The sequence below is a fragment of the Mirounga leonina genome, unplaced genomic scaffold (assembly GCF_011800145.1).
Source record: "Mirounga leonina isolate KUSES-001 unplaced genomic scaffold, KU_Mleo_1.0 Mir_173, whole genome shotgun sequence".
In the NCBI taxonomy this organism is placed as follows: domain Eukaryota; kingdom Metazoa; phylum Chordata; class Mammalia; order Carnivora; family Phocidae; genus Mirounga; species Mirounga leonina.
The window spans coordinates 44,078,695-44,092,677 of NW_023270447.1; the positions used below are offsets into that span (position 1 = coordinate 44,078,695).

The 13,983-nt window shown below is 47.7% G+C and overlaps 1 protein-coding gene and 1 long non-coding RNA gene across 2 annotated transcripts in view; one reads left to right on the forward strand and one right to left on the reverse strand.

The window, feature by feature from the left end:
- Window positions 1–3,892: 3,892 nt before the first annotated feature.
- LOC118019337 lies at window positions 3,893–7,739 on the reverse strand. Its single transcript, XR_004681657.1, has 3 exons — window positions 7,656–7,739; window positions 5,212–5,272; window positions 3,893–3,971 (listed from the first exon to the last, which is right to left on the reverse strand). It is a non-coding gene; the product is annotated as an uncharacterized LOC118019337 (long non-coding RNA).
- Window positions 6,916–13,983, forward strand: part of KANK4 (KN motif and ankyrin repeat domains 4) — a 66,497-nt gene continuing 59,429 nt past the window's right edge. The window contains exon 1 of the mRNA XM_035018400.1: window positions 6,916–7,128. The gene's annotated coding sequence lies outside the window, so the exon portion shown is untranslated. The remainder of the gene's footprint in view (window positions 7,129–13,983) is intronic.

Here is a 13,983-nt window from a genome sequence, read left to right on the forward strand (position 1 = left end):
CCTGAGATCAAGAGTTGCATGCTCTACCAACTGAGCTAGCCAGACACCCCTTCCATATTGTTTTAAGTAGCAGTAGTTCCATTTTCACTGCTGTGTAGTATTCCATTGAAGGACTTAACCACAGTTTATCCATTCTACACTGGACATAAACTTAAATGGTTTCCAGTTTAGGGAAATTATGAATAGTACTGCTATTACTATTCATGATTATGCTTTATGGTGTACATATGCACACATCTTTATTGGGTCTATGTCTAAGAGTAGAATTGCTGAATTATGAGTGCACATATATTCAGCTTTAGTAGATATTGACAGTTTCCAAGGCGAGTATCAATTTACACTCCAGGAACAATGTTTATGAGTTCCATTTGCTCTACATCTTTGCCAACATTTTGTATTATTAACATTTTTACTATAAGCTATTCTAAAGAATGTACAGTGATACCTTATTGAGGTTTAATCTGCATTTCTCTAATAACTAATGATGTTGAGCATTTTTTCATATCATTGCCTTTCAAATACCTTCTTTTGTGAAGTGTTTGTTTAAATGTTTGCTCATTTCCCTATTGGATTGTTTTTTTTCTTATTCCTTTGCAGACATTCTTTATATATTGTATTAGTTTCCTAGGAAAGCCATAACAAAGTACCACAAACTGGTACCATAAAGTACCAAAATACCACAGAAATGTATTTTCTCACAGTTCTGGAGGCTAGAAGTCTGAGATCAAGGTGTTGGTAGAGTTGGTTCCTTCTGAGGGCTATGGGAAAACCTCTGTTCCATACTTCTCTCCTAGCTTCTGGGTGGTTTGCTGGCAATCTTTGGTGTTCCCTGGCTTGTAGATCTCTGCCTTCATCTTCACATGGCATTCTCCCTGTATATGTGTCTCTGTATCCACATCTCCCCTTTCATAAGGATACCAGTCACATTGGCCTAGGGGTCCGTCCTACTTCAGTATTACTTCATGTCAACTAATTATATCTGTGATGACTCTATTTCCAAATAAGGTGACATTCTAAGGTACTAGGGGTTAGGATATCAACATATGAATTTTGAGGGGGGACACAATTCAACCCATAACATATATGTTTTGAAAACATCTTCTCCCAGTTTGTGGCTTGCTATTACACTCTCTTAATTATGTTGTGGTAGGTTAAATATGACCATAAATTCTTTTTCACTCTCTCCATTGAGAGTTGGTATTTATTACTCTCTCCTTCTGATTCTAGGCTTGCCCTGTGACTGCTTAACCAATAAAACCTGTTGAAAGTGATGCCATACCAGTTCTGGGCCTAACCTTTGAGAGATTGGGCAACTCCTACTTCTTCTCTCTTGGAAGACTTGCTTTTGAGACACCAGTCTGTGAGAAACCTGAGCCAAATGGAGAGGCTTTTTAATGTAAGTTTCAATGAACAGAATAAAATACTTATTTAATGTATCATTGTGGTTTCTGTTGTTGTTTTTAGGGTTAGTGCTTCTGGTGTCTTGTTTAAGAAATATTTGCTTCCTTCTAGGACATGAGTATTTACCTATGTTATATTCTAGAAGCTTATTATCTTTCACATTTTAATCTGTATTGCCTAAATGATTACTGATTTTTATGTATGATATAACGTAGTGGGGGCATATTCCTCTTGAATTTAATAATAATGATAACTTTTTGGAATTTAGAATTAAGTGTGCAGTATAGACACCAACAAAGTAGTAATTTAACATCACAAGTAAGTAAAGCTCCATAACTACTTTACCTATTTTACCTACCTGCACTCCTATCACTCCCCAATAGGTCTCAAGACAATGAAAATTTAGTTATTTATTCACTCATAAAATATTTACTAAGAGCCAGGATTTACATTTATCTGTGCTGGATTCTAAACTAGGTGCTGAAAATCATCCAATGAGATACAGGCCTCTCTGAGTGTAATTACGTCTTGTGGGGAAAATTGGCAATAAATTTTAATTTTTTTAATAACACATAATTTAAATTGTGCTGACTGTATGAAAGAAAAGCAGAGATGCTATAGGAGTGGAGTCCAGGAACTCCTAAGTTAGTCCTGGGGTTGGAGGTACAACAGAGAGATTCTTTGCAGAAGTGATATTTAAGCAGAGATTCACAGGATGAATATTAATTATGTAAAGGAAGAACTAGAGGGAGGGAAATTCTAGGCAGAAGAAAACACAGCATGTGCAGAGAACTCTAGGCAGGAAAGAACTCAGTGTGTTACAGGAACTAAGAGGAGTCTCATGGCTAGAGGAGAGAGGATAAGGGGGACACAAGTTGAGACTGGAGAGGTAGGAAGGGGCTAGACCTATAAACCTTCTTAAAAGAATCAGACTTTATCCCAAGAGCAGTGGATGCCTTTGATGGGTTGTAAGCAGGGGAGGGGCATGGCCAGATATGTGTGTTTTTGAAGATCACTAAGGCTGCCTTATAATACAAGGTAGAACATGAGCAATGTGTAACATAGGCTTCAAAATGCCATGGTGGTTCAAAGCATGGAGAAATCCCATTGTCTGAGTTATCAGGAAGTCCTTCATGGAGGAAGTACCACATTACAGTAGAATCATTCAGACACGGGAAGACAGGGTGTGTGTGTGTGTGTGTGTGTGTGTGTGTGTGTGTTTATTGGGAGGCAGAGAAGGAAGTGTCTAGGTGTAGGGAGTAGATTGCACTCAGCCACAAAGCTAGATATGTAGGGACAGGTCTGGGGAATGGTGAACTGTCCTCCAGTCTGGCTGGAGGATAATGGGAAATAAAGCTGGAAGGTTAGGTTGTGGACATGAAGGGCTCAGAAGGTATACATGAATACATATATGTACAGCCCATTCTCATCATGTGCTGATCTGTGTTGGCAAAGTCGCTTACTTGCTAACATTTTCTTGTAACCCCAACATCAATTCCTGTAGCACTTTTGTAGTCTTTTGTGGACATGTGCAGAGTGGTGAAAATTTTGAGTCACCTGGTGTGCATGTTTACAGCTAAGGTTGAGCAAGGACACCCTCTGCTTTCTTGTTTCAGCTCTCATGCTCTAAACAAGTGTCCTTTTTGTGGTCTATTTAGCGGTGCTTTTTTACATTTTTGTGCTTTTTTAGGTGATTTCACTGTTTAAAATAGCCCCAAAGCATAGTGTTGCAGTGCTACCTACCTAGTGTTCTAAGCGCAAGGAGACTGTGATGTGCCTTATATAGAAAATACATGTGTTAAATAACCCCCATTCAGGAGTGAATTACAGTGATGTTGGCCACTAACTAGTTCAATGTTAATGAATCAACAATGTACCTGATGGGGATTCAGGACTGCACTTGTTGTGATGAGCACTGGGTGATGGATCTTGAAACTAATATTACACTGTATGTTAACTAACTGGAATTTAAGTAAAAGCTTTAAAAATAAATAAATAAAATAAAAATATAATGCATATATAGTTTTCAACCAAAAACATGAAACAAAGTTATATATCGATCAGTTGATGAAAATGGGCCCAGAGGCTTGTAGGAACCCAACCCTGTATTTTCCCCTGGGAGCAATGGTTCAGTATTAGCAATTTCAGTGTTTGTGGTCACTTTATAGGACTCCTGGGAATAATGAGAATTGACTGTATCTACGCACCTATTTTCCACCCTGAAAGCTGGTTATTAGGGGCGCCTGGGTGGCTCAGTTGGTTAGGCGACTGCCTTCGGCTCAGGTCATGATCCTGGAGTCCCGGGATGGAGTCCTGCATCGGGCTCCCTGCTCTGCAGGGAGTCTCCTTTTCCCTCTGACCCTCCCAACCCTCCCCCCTCTCATGTGCTCTCTCTCTCAGTCTCTCTCTCTCAAATAAATAAATAAAATCTTTAAAAAAAAAAAGCAGCTGGTTATTAAATATTATCAACACATCACTGACCGAGGCAGATCCTGCAGGAGCTCACCACACGGTGGAGGTGTTGGTGACCCACACTCTCACAGCTGGGCAGTGTTTGCTTGAAGCAGGATCTGAATGACACAGCTCCATGTTAGCAGCACTTTCTAAACTCTCAGTTAGAGGCGGTTCAGTCTTTGGAGTCACTAAGACCCAAGTTTGAATCCCACCTCCCCAGTTAACTAGTTGTGTGTCCTCAGGCAAGTAACACTGTTACCTTTGATGGGAGAATAATGGCCATTGGACAGTTTTATCATGAGTCCTGATGAGACGGGGTGTGTAAAGTGCTTGACTCAGCGCCTGGCACATGCATTCATGGCGAATACTTGTTAATCCAGCAGATGTGGGGAGCAAGGAGGCCTTCCATTCTCTTCCTGCTACCCAGTCCTTTGAGTACAGAGCTTCAGGATATAGCAGTGTTGTGCCCAGTCATTCTAAATCAGCTTTTCAGACTCACTCTGTCTGAAAGGCCCAGGCTGGGTCTTGCACTGGAGATGCCCAAACCAGAGATCCTAGAAGACCTGCTGCCTGCAAAGGGTCCTCTCTTTTCAGGACCGCACAAGGGGTCACTTTCCAGTCTAATTCTTGTTGCTCCCCTGTTATGAAAAAATAGGCAGTTTCCTAGCCAGTATCTGTCTGTGGCTCCTGGGTTTTTTTGGGGGGGTACTAAGGGGTGCATCTATTTGCTTAGCCCACTTTTCATCCTGTTTCTCGATACCCTAATCTGGGATTCAGAAGCCCTGGCTGCCCCAGTTCAGGCCTCGCTTCCTCTGACTCAGCTTTACCCTCAAGATACAGCCTCATATCTGAGTCATCAGGCTGAGCTTTCGAGGACAACAGTCTGGCACTCCCGCTCCATCTTCCCAGGAGAGGTGCTATGTCTCCACACCCCAGTGCCAGTCCGATGCCTAACTTGGCTCACAATGCCCAGAAACCAAGAAACAGATTTTTAATGAGTTTGGAGGATGCAGAGGAAAAAGGCTCCAGGACCAGGAGTCAGAATGCTGGGTTCAGTTCCAGCTCTATCAATTAGCTTGTGCAACTTTGAGCTAGTCGTGGAAGCCTCCTCAACTGGGTCTTCCTCTTCCATAAAACACAAGTAGTAATCCATGCTGGGTCCATCCCACAGGGACATCAGGAGGCCTGAATGAAATTGTGTGAAGTGCCCCCAAACTCGAAGGTACATACCCCTGTTCCATGGGCTAGATCAGGTTCATAAACTCATTTCATTTGGCTTGAACAACACTGACCTTCAAGTAATTAGCATTTAAATTTTTAAAATGCGTTATCACCAAACTGGGAGACTTCACTTACATATCTGATGGACAGCTCCTCTTTAAAAATGAGATGATCTGGCCATATTAACTCCTTGCCCCTGTGAAAATAAAGAGAAACCTCACTAAAGTGGATTCAGGATGCTAGAAGGGGAGGCTGCTAGGGGGAGCCCTACCACTCAATGTCAATTATAGGAAAAACTGTCAATTACTGACCCCTAACAGAAGACTCTCAACAGGAAAAAAGCATCAATTACAGGCCCCCAAAGGGAAAGATGTACATTGCATCTCCTACAAGAGATAGACTGCCCCTGCAACTCAGCCACTGAAAACCCGTTATCATGCTGAACTCTTCCTTCTCTCTACTGCACTTTTGTTCAAAACGACCCATCCCAACTTCCTCCTTCTTCTCCGTACAATAACGTTCCTCTCTTTTGTTTGCTGGATTTGCCTATGGTTTTGCTCTGGCTTGCTTGCCCTGGATTGAAATTCTCTGCTACTCCCAAATAAACCCATTTTTGCTATTATAGTGACCGGCAGTTTTATTTCTAAGGTTAACACCCTGACCGGCAACAACCCACTAGAGCTGAACAGCAGCAGCCCCTTACTTGGGCAGGAACCTGGAGCTGCCTTCAAGCTCGCCACAGTCCACACTACTCCCTATTACCTCCTAGTACCTAGGCCAAGCCTCTGTTGCCATTTCTTGTTGCTCTAGGACTGTTAATTTGCTTCTAGTGGAGCCCTGGTAGAAGCAAATCTTTTTAATAATCATGTTTCTATCAAAATGGGAAAATAAAAGTCCCAGAACTGTCCCTTGCCCCAAATCATCTCCTCCTTCGGATTCTCGATGTCAAAAAACGCAAGCCCTGCGGTTAAGTTTTCCCCTGTGCCAACTGGCCCTTTGAAAGGTGTGTAAGGTGAGTGAGAGCTGGGATCTGGAGTCCCACAGGCTCTACATTCAACCCTGCCCACGCCTGTTTGAACTCATCTGTAAAATGGAGTAGGATCAGCCCTTTTCCCCTAGGTTGACTTTGTACAACCTATGGCATTTAGTGTGCTGGTCACTCAAGGTTGGCGAATGAAATGGAAACGGTTTGAACTGATAAAAAGAATTGTGGGTGGTGGGAGTGTGAAATGAAAGACCGGATTCCTGAGTGGGGCTAAAGCAATGGCTGGGGAGGAAAAAAGCAAAGGGAAAAAGTACTGACTTAGAGGAGATATGAGTTCGGTTACATCCATCCCCACCCTCACTCTCCCACCTCTGCAATGAGAAAATCCCGCCAGGGATGTACAAGACCTCACTGTACCCACGGTTCTGTTACCAAGACTGGGTTCTGGTGGTGGCTTGAGCAAGCATTACCTTGTGTGACTTTGTCTCCCCCTCTATAAGATGAGGCTAGAAATGGCCCAACAGTTACTGTGGTCGTGAAGATGAAGTGAGAAATGCACGTGAACGCACTTTGGAAAGCTGCAAAGCGCTATATACAGTTAGGAGTTTTCCAGTCTCTTTACAAAAAGTTTTTCTTCCAAACTCTGTCCAAGGGCTTTTAAGCTTATCAAGGCTAAGACCCTCCCCTCGGTTTCGCAATGCTGCCCCTTCCTACACACCAAAGCCCGCGCCGCGTCAGGAGTCTTTTTTTTTTTTTTTTCCTCCCCTAGCGAAGGCGGGGACTCGGGTGGTGTTGGCAGCCGGCGACGCCGGCCGCGCCTGGCCAGTCCCGCATCGGCCGCGGTGGGTGTGCCCCACAGGGTGTGCGCCCCGGGCCCAGGCCCAGCTCGCCGGCGAGAGGGCGCCCGAGGGTGTGCGCGCCCCGGGCGACCGGAGTGCGCCAGCCCGTGGGTGCGCGCCCCGGACGGGGACCGTGCACCAGGAGGCTGCTTGCGCCCCGAAGCCGGGCTGTGCGCCGGCCCCAGGCACGGCCGGCCGCCTCCCTGCCGACTTCTGCGGCGCGCCAAGGTAAGGCGCTCTGCGACCCCAGCCCGCGCGGCGCGGTGAGTGGGGCGTGCCAGCACCCTGCCCCGCGCGACCCGGGTCTTGGCCCCGGCGCCCAGCCGCTCTTCTCCGCCTCTGCCGCCCGCCTCGCCCCCTCCCCGCGCCGCGTCCCCGGCTCCCCTTAAGACAGAGGCTGCGGCAGCCTGGGTCGCCCCGGCGCCCCTGCCCGGGGCTGGCGACAGCGCGCGGAGGGGGCTGCCGGGGCTGCGCGGGCTGCGCGGGCTACCCAGGGGCGGGCGCCGCTCCCATTCCGCCCCGACCCGCTCCCCGAGCCCCTGTGCTGGGGAGGGAGGAGACCAGTGGGGAGGCGGAGGCCGCGGTGTCCTTGCGGCTCCGGTGGTGCAGCCCCCGCCCAGCGCTGCCCAGCGGGGCGCTGCGCTGCGGTCCGGGATGCAGATTGCGGGACTGGCGCCCTGCGCCGGCTCCCAGGACGACCTGGAATCGAGCTCTTAGTCTCCTGTCTTTCGCAAAAGCCGGCCCCCAGTGCCTACCCTGGTATCCCTCGGCTCCCAGCTGAACTTTCCAGAGCTCGCGTTGGGCCACGACCTTGGATGGAAGCAGCGGGGCCGCCCTGGGGAGCCGCGTGCGCTGGCAGCCTAGGGCACTTCCGTTGAGCCTGCGTGCCACTTGGTGAGATTCCCACCTTCTCATCTCTCCCTTAACGTCAAACCTTTGACCCCAAGTACTTTGTCCCTGCAGAGTGGCCAGTTACTTAGCCTGGGAGTTCAAAAGTGGAGTCTCTTGGCCCCTACACCAGGTCTAAATAAGCCCTTGCCCTGAGCCTCTGCCAGGGCTGCAAGAACGGGCGGTTTCAGTTTTCGAGAGACCTCGGGTGCAGGCCTGGGGGCCAGGAAGAGGCATTTTCCAGGAGAAGGAGGAGGAGATTCCCCCCTTCCTGAGGATGACCCCCTGAAGCTTGGGCAAAGTCCTATTGAACAAGTAGCATCAGGGGAGGGGCAGATGCAGACAATGACCAGGTTGAGGCCTGGGGACAAAGCATCTTGAATTAAACACACAACCCACCTGGGTAAAACCAGACGTGGGTTCTTAGGAACCTTTCAAGACATGACACAGAAGAACACAGAGCTACACTTAGAATAGCAGCAGAGTGCACTCTGATATGCCTTTTCAATTCCAGTCCTCCTGCCCCATGTCTGAAACTCTGCCTGCTGGACCATAATGTGAGTTCTGGGGAATGTGAAAGGACAGAGAATGAGGGATGGCTCAGGGTGCATTCGGTCAACAAATACTGTGTGCAGGCACCAGGCAAGGTAGCGGGATAGAGAAATGAAGAAAACACGCACTATCTGGCCTCATGGAGGGTGCAGTCCAGTGGCCAAGACCGACATGGATCAAATCATGCAAATAGAGAATTACAAGCGGTGCTGACTTCTTTTGAAAGGGAGGGATAAGGTACTATGAAATTCTGTGATAGGCACCGTAGTCGCTCCGTTGGAAGGCTGGTAGGAGTTAAGCAGTTGAAGAGGATTGAACGAGCCTTCTAGTCAGAAGGAACAGCACAGGAGAGGACTCTGAGGCGAGCAGCAGAGACCATTAGAGGGACTGAAAGACTGTATAAGTGATGACCAGGGGCCCAAATGGCATCCCATTGCCTGGGCCAATCAGTAGATCCGTAGTTTCCTTTCTCAGCCATGATAATGGGCAGTCGGAGTCCCCCCCCTCGGTGGGGTGGCTTATCTTAAGACTTTTAAAGCTAGAATGAACTCATTGCCTATAGTGTAAAATTCTTTAGGATGGCTTACATGGCATTTGCTAATCTGGGTCCCACTGCCTTTCCAGCCCCGTTTCTGGTTCTCCCACTCCCCCATCTCCCGGCCACCATACCCTGCTCCGTGAGCACCCTCTGTGTTTTACTCACGGCTACACTTCAGGCAGTTCCTGGAACACACGTTGTCTTTGCACATGCTATCCTTTGTCTAAAATATTCTCCCTACTTGTGCACCCAGTGAATGCACACCCAGCTTTCAACGTCAACATGACACTTAAGGTTTCCACCACCACCGCCATCCTAGAAGGCCTTTCCTGACCAGAGTCCAATGCTGCCTTTTCTCTGTTTCCGAAGCTCCCTGGACATGTTTCTGTCCAGGGAGCATCAACTGCACTGAGCATCACAAAAACATATTTCTCTTTCCTCCTGTTCTATTTGTGTCTCAAGTACCCAGCACAGAGAAGGAGACATCGAAGGTACTCAGTAAATGCTTATTGGATGAAAACGGTCCAGGCTGGTATTTCTTAACTTTTTTGGGGGGAGGGAGGGAGTGTTACATCTATCTTGGAGATTCTGATAAAATTGTGGATACCATATTTTCCTCCAAGTGCATATAATCTCCTGTCACCCACTGACCCCACTTCCAGAACTTTGGACTTTAAGTTTACAGGAAACAGAGGCCCAGTGAGGTGCAGTAACTCCAGCTGGTTAACAGCATGCTGCACCCCCCCCACCTCCCCACCATCTCCCAACCCCCAGCTCCTGACTCCGGGGCTCCTTCCAGCTCTCTCTGCATCTCCAAGCCAAGTAGCCTCCTTTCATCCCTGGCACCTTGTGAAGGCCACTGCTCATGGCTGGAAGATGGATATTTTGGTTTTGCTTCAGTTCAGTAGCAGCCTAAGGTGTGACAGGGAGAAAAATCTTACTATGGGCAGAGTTGACAATTAGGAAGACAGATGGGCCATCTCCCTGCCCTGTTTGCGTCAATGTTACTACATCTGTTTTAGTTGGAGGATGGTCACGTGGGCTTCACAGTCATCTTCTGAGCCCTGGGTTGAGTTGTGTCGGCCAGGTTTGGCAACACTCTGGATCCAGGGCCCAGCTCTTGGTCTTGTCAAAGGCTTCTTCCCTATAGGGCAGGCTCTGGGGATGGATGAAGTGAATGGGGTTCTTGCTTCCCGCCCTTGGAACTCTGGCCTGCCTGCCTCCTGCTTTCTGGATATCAGATGGTCAACCACTTTGTGCTATTCCGTAGTAGTTTGTGGGACGAGGCATGGGCTTGGAGGCTAGGGCATATGGGGATTGGAGCCTAGATCTGCTGCCCACCAGCTGTGTGATTTACAGCTAGACCCCTAATGTCTCTGTGCCTCAGCATGCTAATTCCCCAGACCCAGAGTTTAGATGAAGATAGGCCTTCTGTGAACAGTTTCCAGTCTACATGGATAATATTTCAAAGTAGGATTAAAGGAAAGACAAGGGGCCCTCCTGCTAACAATAGGCCTGTCACAGTTTCCTGGATAAAATAAATGCTGCCCCAAGATTTCAAGGAGATGGTTAATGTGATATGCAGGCAGTTATAGATTGGTGGTGTCTGAGAAGCTGGCTGAATGTTCCTTCTCCAAGGGAAAGAAGCATATATTCAAAAGGAATGTCTCACTGTCTCATTTGGGCCCTGGGGCCTGGGCCCTGCCCTGCATGCAGCTTTCTGGGGACACAGGCTTTGTGGGAGAACACATGAATTCCCATCTCCCCATCCCCATTATTTTTCCCCCAAAGTGGGGAAATTGTTGGCTGGATTTATTTATATTTTTAATGTCGCTGTGGCTCCCCCCCGCCTTTGTGTGGAAGCATCCTTTGTTGTCTCCTTTGGTACGTATTAATAGTTTGCTGCTCTGACGTCAAGTGACAAGCGGGCACACAAATATGGCGCTGGGGAGAACTGGCTCCACGCAAAGATGCAGCCTTTGGTGCCGATTCCCCTCCACGGCCTGGTTTTTGCCCAGAAGCCAGAGATGCCGGCTCTCAGTGAAATCGATTCTGATTTTCCTGGCGGGATACCAGGCGGCAGGGCTGAGTGTTTCCTCGCCTGTCCTCACCATCCCACTCCCTTCTGCCTAGCCTCCTACTCCTGGGGAAGGGCTTCAAAGACAAGGAATGTCAACTTGGGTGGTGGCCGAATACAACCTAGTGTGGTCAGGGCCTAGACATTTATTAGGCATGATACTGAGTGTGTGGGGAGGAGGGACATTTTATCAGGAATGTTTGAGCTTTGTAAGAAATTGCTTTCATGTGTCATTTGTATGATTTAAATAAATAAATAATAAAGGCCATCACCCCTCTGCTCCTCAAAAAAAAAAAAAAAAAAAAAGGGAGGAGGGCAAGGGAGGGGCCATGGCTTCACCACGTGCTAGCCCCATGAGCCTGAGCAAATGCCTGGGGTTTACTGAACTTCATTCAGCTTTCTCATCTGTAAAACGCTCCTCTTAGTGCTGACTTAAGGCTCTTCGGATAAAGAAAACAGAGACTCCCTAAAGCTGATTCCAATGCAGAGGGCGAGGAGCAGTGAAATGCAGCCGTGGTATTTACCAACGGGCCTGAAAGGGTGGAGGCAGGCCTCGAGGGAGGGTGGAGAAGGTTCTGAGTTCGAGGCTATTCCACCAGCACAGCCTGTGCCATGGGCTCAACTCCGCACCTGCCCGCGCCAGCCCTCATCCTTCTATCACAGGAACCTCTCCTTTGTCACTCAGTACAAGTGCTGGAGAGGACCCTGTTGTGTGAGCTCAGTTCTCTGGACGCTGAGGCTCTCTCTCCAGGCCATGTCTTGGCTGGGCTCTGGCCAGCCTGGGCATGGGTTGCTGCTGGGGCAGGCATCCTCCCTGGGCCAGTCAGATGGGAGAGGAGAGCAGAGGAGGGTCATGTGTACAGAACGAGACCTTTTGTGGCAGGAAGGGCTGTGGGTGGAGATTCCTCGAGAAGGACATGAGCTGGAACTCCGGGATATGCCCAGTACAAATACTGCCTGAACTGGAAGGACCTAACAGGTTCTTAACTTGGGGTTAACCGCCCCAAGGAGCTCACGTGTAGAATTCAGTTTGTGGACGTGGTTGGGAGAATAAAATAACATCTTTACTTAGCATTTTCTTTGAATTTTCTTTTGAATTTTCTTTAGCATTTACTATGAATGTAGGCAACAAACCATAGTGTATTTGAAGTATCTGGGAGGTTGTCACCAGTAGAAATCACAAATCTTTTCATATCTCATTGTAGCTGCTGCAGATAAACTTGAACTAGGATTTATGCCCATTGCAGCTTTGAAATTACAGCCGTTATTACACTGGTGCTAAAGCTTGTTATTTAATGCATTAATAAAGAATGTATATTACACATTCATTTTTTAAAAATTTAATAATTATATTTCAATGTAATTGGCTTTCTTTGTAGTCAAGCTATACATTTTATTTTATGTATTTGAAAATGTTCCAAGAAAGGGTCCATTGGCTTCATCAGTCCACTAAAGGGGTCCGTGGCACAAAAAGGGTTAAGACCCTCTGACAGGAAGTCAGTAAGCTACAGTTCCCGCTTTCCCACCCTCCCTCACCCTAATCTTTCATATACTCATCTATCTCTGTCTAATTAGTGCAAGACATTCTTGAGCAGTAGCAAATTTCATTTAATAGTTTGGCAAATTTGCAAGAGCGCATAATTTGTAGTTTGGGTAGAAGGTTTTGATGTATATCCAGAGGTTAATTTACAAATTGCAGGCACACATGGGCAACTGGTTAGGTGGTTCCTATCAGCCCACAAACCCAGCAGCCCATACATTGATTGCTTGGTCCATCCCATGCAAACCAGTCCATTGAAACAACCACAGACTGGACAGTTGTGTTCTTGAGAGGTTAAGGAGCTTGTGTAGATAGCTAAGACTAATCGATGAATCACTTGATGAAATGCAAGCTGGAATCCTAGGAAGGAGGAGGAGCACTGGGAGAAGAGGCATTGAAGTGGGCTCTGAAATGGAGGGAATGCAAAGGAAGCAGACAGGAGGAAGGAGGGAGTCAGTGAGGATGTGGGGGAACTGGCCACATGTCGATTTTGAGGAGGAAGCCTGGAGAGAGGAGAGCCTGATGGAGCACGTTAGAATAGTGGTTGGTGTTTTGCTATCGTTTATTGAATGCTTGACAGGTGCCAGACCCGTGCCAAGCCCTTTCAATATAGCAGTTCTTCAATCTTTACCAACTGCCCAGTAAGGGTTGACTATTATTATTCCATTGTATTGGGTGAGTAAAATGAGGCTCTAAGAGGTTAAATACTTGCTGTCGCTCACAGAGGGATTAAGTGGTGGAGCCAGGAGCTCAGCCCAGATTTGGCTAATTCCAAAACCCAGTGCTCTTAAAAATTACCACAACCACAGAAGAGTCTGTTTGGAAGAAAACTATGGCTGCCATTTTGTTTCAGTAAGAAAGTGCTTACTGTCCATCCCTGTCTTCCCCATCCTTCTCGCCAGCCTTTTGCCTGTTCTCACCCCTCCTCCCTTCCCCCTCTCTACCCTTACTCCTCTCACAGGCACCTACGCTACATTAGTGAGAGGGGGATAAGACTCGAGAGCGAAAGCTGTAAGGCCAAGCAGAACCGGGTTCTCACCCCAGCTCTGCCGCCTGGCTAAGACCAGGCCGAGCCTCAGTTTGTATCTGTGAAATGGAGGTAACGATGCCTCCTTCTTAAATTTGCATGCGCTCTCTCTAGTGCTTCAGTGCCATTTTGGATAGTTCTTTCCAGTCGGGTGTCTCCAGCCTCTGTTTACACTGGGTGATGGCCCCTATCTCCTAGGCTTCTCTAGGAGGGCTTCCCTGAACCCCTCAAACCTGGCCTGTGGGCAGCAGGTGTCACTCCTTGTAGGGTCAGCTCTGGCCTCCGGGGAGAATTCATGAGCATTACTTGTGAGGCTGTGTCCTCTGTCTCTAAGCTCTCTCCCCCCCATCCCAGGGCTCAGTGCAGCATCTGGCCTGGAGTCTTGTTCAGGAGAACCTTGATCAAAGCAAATGAACGGTGTCCTTCAATTCCCTTTGCAGGACCATTCTTGGCACCTGTTC